Here is a 7,076-nt window from a genome sequence, read left to right on the forward strand (position 1 = left end):
CAATGCTCTAATAATGCAAATCATCACACTTTTATTTACTTACAACTCAAAGATTACAACTCGATAGCTAGAACAAGCTATGATTCTATAAGCAATATGAAGGTGATGGTGCGTGTTATTAAAAATTTGGACAGTGGTGTTGCATGGCAATATATCTCAGAATGGCTATGAAAATGCCATAATAGGTAGGTATGGTGTCTGTTTTGAGGAAAATATATGGTGGCTGTTGTCGTGGGTATAAGCCTGACAGTAGATGAGTAGGGTACGAATGGAGAGGGCAGAGTCCTAGCTACGGCAAGGTTGTATGAGTTCAGGCCTGTCTGCGTGGAGGTAATAGCCCTACGTCTTAGTGCTCTTGGAGCTTGTGTCGAGTGGAAATATAAGTGTTACAGGGATGCGAACCCTTGTGCCAGAGGGGAGGGGTGGCTTATATAGAGTGCGCTGCCCCTCATAAGTGTCCGATATGAAAGGGTGCAGTAAGTGGGGCTTAAATGCGTATGTTACTCATAACGTACATAATAAATGATGTTTACTACAACCAGCTGAATGTCTGCCCATTGGTCTCCTGTGGCGATTGGCTTCGGGCTTCTCCGAGTGGAAGAATCTCGTCGAGTGAATGAGGGATCCTCCGTGTGGTTCTATACCGAGTGGATTAGATGTTGTCTCCATCCAGTCGAAACTTTCTCTATGGTCCTTAAGCTAATAATGAGGTGCCCTCGGGTAGGACATATAGGTGAGGCCTATGACCCTACCCTAGGGCTATATCCCTGTCATTAGCCCCCTAATGGATTGGGGCTCGATTGTTGAAGGTGTCGATGTAAATCTCGTAGCAGCACACTGAACTTGAACGTATTTCACAGCCTTGCAGAATTGGATGCCAATTGAAGTCTTCAGCATTCGCCCTGATCGAGTGTGTTGAGTAAGTCGTCCGAGTGAACTTTGTTGATCCGAGTGACCAACAAGATCTTGGGATGTGATGGATCATCGTGTCAGTTCCGGATTTTCTGGGATTTGAAATTTTTGGTTAGTGCACGCCTCGCGGTGATGACGCCATTGTCAGGAAAGTGGGAGGCGTCGCCTCGATTACCGAGCCTTGATCTCCGCCATGTATCTCGCATCTTCTCGCGAAGGGATAAGCAAGGATCCGGCAGACCCACCGGCTAGAGTCCCAATCGGCCGATTATAAAGCCAGCCGACGCTAGGGTTTTGAATGGCATCGTCCTTCTCCTCCTTGGCTCTTCCTCCTCTTTCACCCTTCCAAGCTCAATCTCTAGATAGATCTCGTCGCTGCCAAAATGACAAAGGGGCAGACTAGCAAGTTGGAGTGGGCCAAAAAGAATAAAGGCGGCAAGCAGAAGAAGACGGCTCTACCGCTGGGATGGATTCAGGGGGATTTCCTCCGTTCCACGGTCCAAAAAGAAGATCTCCTGGAGTTTGTAGAGCACGGGATGCTGGTGAAAAATTCATGGAGGCTGCCCAGCGATGAAGCTGAACCAGAGCCGCGTGAAGGGGAATAGATTCTTCTCTTGACCCACGTCGAGCAAGGTTTCTCTCTGCCTCCCCATCCCTTTATTCGTGGGTTCTTGAACTTTTTCGGGGTTGAGTTGCACCATTTTCCCCCAAACGCCCTTGCTCATCTTTCTACTTTCGTCACTCTATGAGAGTGTTTCCTGGTATTTCCTCCTCATTGGGGGTTGTTTAAGTTTTTCTTCACCGTGCGCTCTTAGTCGGTGAAGAAAGTGAATCCGGCTGATGACAAAACTCACATTATACAATTGTGCGGGGGTTTGAGGCTCCAGAAGAGGAGCAAAAGTATTATCCCCGCATGACCCTTTCGGAGTCAGTTCGCAATTGGCAATCCACCTGGTTCTATTGCAATGATCTTGCCTCCCCAAACATGTAGAGTGGTCTTCCTCCTTTTACTTTAGCGCGATCGAGTGTTCCTAGGGCTTTGGTAATGTCGAGAGAGGAGAAAACCCATGTAGAGCCTTTAGTGAACACATTGATCGACCTGGTCCGCGGCAGCGTGACAGAGATGGATTTGCTGGAGATGTTCCTCGGATGACGCATCCAGCTTCTCTAGGCTAGGGATCATGCCATGTGGCATTACTCGGGCCCGGAGGATTCCACTCGGTCTCATCCGGAGGAGGTAGACGAGGACACGGTGGCGAAGTGGATCCGCAACATTACTGGCCCTTGTGACAATCCTCTTGGATTGAAGCGAGTTTTACCCTATTCCTCTTAGAATTCGTCGAATAATGTGGTAAGTCGTTCTTTGTTGTATATCTTTGCATTGCAGTCAAGTGATTGAAATTCCCATCGTCTGACTTGATGATCTGTATCTCGCATGCATGGACGAACATGCATTCACCAGTTCCGAATGGTGCCCCGCTTGAGGTCGAGGAAGGGAGCATGGAAGGTAGCGTTGAAAGTGACTATGTTGAAGACAACGAGGAGATCGAGGTTGACTCGGGAGAGAGTGAAGAGGAGGCTTCATCTCCTTCTCGCTTCGAATCTCGATTTAAGCGGCGCCACGATCTAGCAGCTACGCCAAACAAGACCTTGGCGTACAGTGGCCGAAGTACTAAGCGGGTTAGGGAGCATCCAGCAAACCGGCAGAGAAGTCTATGAAGCTGCTAAAGCCCAACACGTCAAAGCCTCGGAAGGCTGTGCCTCGGATGAGGATCTCCGTACGAGTCGCCTCGACGTAAGTGTTCATTCTTTTAGTTTAATCCGAGTGAAATTCCCTGGTTGATGTTGATCGAATGGAGTTTCTTTGCTAGAGATGCAACTTCTGTGACGTCGCCGCCGAGAGAAGACGAGGAGCTCATGGACTTAGACACCGCGGATGTGGCCACTTCTCAGTGAGGTGCGATCAACTTTTCACTTTGTTTTATGTCGTCATGTGTATAGTTTTCCGATTGGAATTTTGGTGTCGTCATGTGTTTGTCAGCTTTGCCAGCTACATATGTAATCCATTTTTGAGGACGATGATCAGCTGCGGACGGTTGTTGAGTTGGCCCAAACTGTGTGTGTGGTGAGTGCTCCTCTTGTCAGTTCAGTTGTTGTCACCACTACGCCGACTGCACTGTAATTGGGTACTCCAGTCGTAACTGCCACGGCTCCAACTCCTTAGATGCCTGCATTTACAATGCACCAAGTCTCAGAGGACCACACTGGTGCTACCAAGGAGGCCATGATCCAGGTGGACTTGATGATGCAGCAGGCCAAAGGAGCTTACGATGCCATCAAGTCGGTGTGTGGCGGTAGCTCGGAGCTTCGAGCCAACATCTGAGTAAGTGCGACAGTAAGTTCGATATTCCATTTGAATCTTGATTTTGGACCCACTATGAGTTTAGTAGTGTCGCATGGTTGTTGTTTCCATTCCAGTGGGGTCACGCTGACTAAACCCATTGGGTGTAGTCCCCGAGACCGTTGTCGACTGCTTGCATCGATAGGGGTCTGATCAGTAGAAATACTTTCTCTTTGAGTTATGACTCGGCCGAGAGGATATCTTAGTCGAGTGTTTTTGTATCCAGTGGGGGCACCCTAAGTGCACCCACTGGGTGTAGTCCCCGAGACTATTGTCAATTGTTTACGAATGGCAATAGTCTTAAGAACTTAGATACACGGCCCTTTTGACTCACTAGGGCGGACCTGGTCGAGTGTTTTAGTAACAAGGGGTCACGCCGAGACCCCTGTCGAGTGCTTGTATCGGCAGGGGTCTAATCGGAAAGAACACTTTTTTTGAATATTTTGAATGTTCAGTTGAACCATGTTTTTCACTCGGAAGTGAAAGAATCTTAACATCGACTGACTTTTCCCTCTAATGTTTTCAGAAAACCTGTGAGATAGGAACTGAATATGCCAACTTAGTGGCGGAGAAAAATGAGCTTCAAGTGAATCTGGAAGCTGCTACAAATGACTTGAACGCCTTGAAGAAGGTTGTGGAGGACAAAGACATGGCTCTGGCAGAGGCCAATAAGAAGTTATCGAAAGTCAGTAGTGTAGAGGCAAAGAATGCCAAACTTAAGAAGGAGAGGCATGATTGGACGAAACAACTCGAGAGGATGTCCAAGAGAGGGAATTCTCAGGAGAGGTTTACTTCGCACACTCCCCGGTGAGTGAATCTCGTCGAGTGAATTTCTTTGTATGTTTCCGAGTGTCTCAAGTCTGATTTTGCAATCTTTATTTCCTGCAGATTTCTGTCAAGACTTGGATAAGGAAATTGAGGAAGTTGAGCCATGTCTCGATCCCATCAATGTGCCACTTGCGGATACTGCAGCTTTGAATATGTTTCGTGTAGATTCCCGTCTGCTGAAGGTGCAAAGCTATGTCGCTCGACTGAGGACCATTGTGGGTAAAGTCGACAAGGAGCTATGGCTTGAAGACGATCTCCAGATTGATCTGGTGGTGATGATGGCCCGATTGGATCAAATTCCTCTCCGAGTGCAGGCATGAAAGAAATCGTATGCTCGTTGCAGAGCTGATGTGGATCTCTCGCTGGTCAGAGTCCACTGCAAGGAATCTCGGGAAGATAAATTAAAGACGCTCCAAGTAGCAAACATGAAGAAGCTCCTCTTTGAAGACTTCATGGAGACCTTCATTGACACGACTACCCGCATCACCGACGAGATTGACCTAGACACCTTTGTCAGCCAGCAAGTCCAGGAGAGCCACGAAGAAGAACATTGATTGCCTAAAAAAATTGTTATTCGCCTCGGTATGCCGAGTGATTTTGTAACTGTTAAAACTTCGTTCAGGTGTTTAACTCGAGTACCTTTGCTCGCGCAGATAATCTTGATATGCACCGAATAATTTTTAAGTTTATCCATATTGGTTGGATTCGGTTGTTTTTGGAATGCTTTTTGCATACTCCTAAGCGAAGTCTGATGCGTAGTTGGGCTCGGGTTAACTTAGGCGAAGATTGACTCGCTGCTAAGTTTCCGAGTGAGAGGTTGCTCTGAACTCGGAGAACGTTGGGCATTTAGGCGAAAGCTGGTTCATAGCTAAGCCTTTGAGTGAGAGGGTAGCTCTATACTCTGAGAAGGTTTCTACTTAGGCAAAGCGGATTAGCGGCTAAGCCCTCGAGTGAGAGGATTGCTCGCCACTCGGAGAAGGTTTGACAGTTAGGCAAAAACGGGTTCACTGCTAAGCCCCGGAGTGAGAGGGTAGCTCGTCACTCGAAGTAAGTTTGTACTTAGGCTAAGTGGGTTAGCGGCTAAGCCCCCGAGTGAGAGGATTGCTCGCCACTCGGAGAAGGTTTGACACTTATGCGAAAACTGGTTCACAGATAAGCCCCCGAGTGAGAGGGTAGCTCATCACTCGGAGTAAGTTTGTACTTAGGCTAAGCGGGTTAGCGTCTAAGCCCCCAGAGTGAGAGGATTGCTCGCCACTCGAAGAAGGTTTGACACTTAGACGAAACTGGTTCGCAGCTAAGCCCCCGAGTGAGAGGGTAACTCGTCACTCGGAGTAAGTTTGTACTTAGGCTAAGCGGGTTAGCGGCTAAGCCCCCGAGTGAGAGGATTGCTCGCCACTCGAAGAAGGATTTTTCGTCTGGAGTCGACAAAGATTGTAGAAATCACAACTTGGACAAGCATATTACTCCGGGAAAACTACATCTGTTATCTCAGATCAATTAGTGGTCAAGCATAAAAATGTTTGTGTAAATATGCATTCCATGCGCGTGGCTCGTCGACCCTCTTCTGGAGATTGTAGAGTCGAGAGGCTCCATTGTTCAGCACCTTGGTGATGAAGAAAGACCCTTCCCAATTAGGAGCTAGCTTATGAGGTCGCTGTTGTTCTACTCGGAGCACCAGATCGCCTTCGTGGAACGCCCGACTCCTGAGATGCCTCGAGTGAAAGCGTCGTAGATCCTGTTGATAAATTGTCGACTGAATCAACGCCATCTCGCGCTCCTCCTCTAAAAGATCTACTCCGTCCTGTCGTGCTTGCTCGGCTTCAGCTTCTGAATAGAGATCCACTCGGGGAGAGTTATGGAGTAAATCACTTGGTAGGACGGCTTCAGCTCCATACACCTAGAAGAATGGTGTTCGCCCTATCGACCGGTTCGGGGTTGTCGTCAGGCCCCAAAGAACAGAAGACAATTCAGTTACCCAAGCGCCCGCGACATATTCAATGTCTTGCATGAGTCGAGGCTTCAATCCTTGGAGGATAAGTCCATTTGCTCGTTCAGCTTGGCCGTTGGTTTGGGGATGGGCAACGGACGCATAATCCACTCGAGTCCTTGGATCAGAACAGAAACGCCTGAATTCATCTGAGTCGAAGTTTGACCCATTGTCTGTAATGATGCTGTGTGGGACTCCGTACCGGAATGTAATTTCCTTCATGAATTTGATGGCAGTGTGGGAATCCAGCTTCTTGATTGGTTTAGCTTCGATCCATTTGGTAAAGTTGTCGATTGCAACAAGCAAATTTGTGAACCCACTCTGACCCGTTCGGAAAGGTCCGACCATATCTAAGCCCCAAATACCAAACGAACATATGAGAGGGATAGTCTTCAAAGCAGACGCAGGCTTGTGAGACAAGTTGGAGTAGAACTGACAGCCTTCACAATGATCAATGATATCTTTGGCCATTTCATTTGTGCGTGGCGAGAAGAATCTGGCTCGGTATGCTTTGGTAACGATGGTCCGAGAGGATGCATGATGACCACATGTCCCCGAGTGGATTTCCTCCAAAATCAGTCGGCCCTCCTTAGGGGAGACGCATCGTTGAGCTAGGCCAATAACGCTCTCTCTATAGAGCTGATCACACATCACTGTGAAGGCTTTCGACCTGCGGACAATTTGTCGGGCTACGGCTTCGTCTTCGTATCCTAGGAACTCTCGCCTCAGGACGTATGCAATATACGACACTATCCAGTCGAGCGTGGTTACCAGAATTTCCATGATCAGATCGACGACCGTTGGAACATCTACTTCAGTTAGGTTGGAAGCACTTATAGGTTGCGGGGGATCTTCAGGGAAAGGGTATTCTTGCACCGAAGGGGTGTGCGAGTATTCCAAACACACATTAGTAGGTACAGTCTTCTGAGTGGATCCGATCTTAGCCAA

Source organism: Hordeum vulgare, chromosome 6H, assembly GCF_904849725.1.
Source record: "Hordeum vulgare subsp. vulgare chromosome 6H, MorexV3_pseudomolecules_assembly, whole genome shotgun sequence".
Taxonomy (NCBI): Eukaryota; Viridiplantae; Streptophyta; class Magnoliopsida; order Poales; family Poaceae; genus Hordeum; species Hordeum vulgare.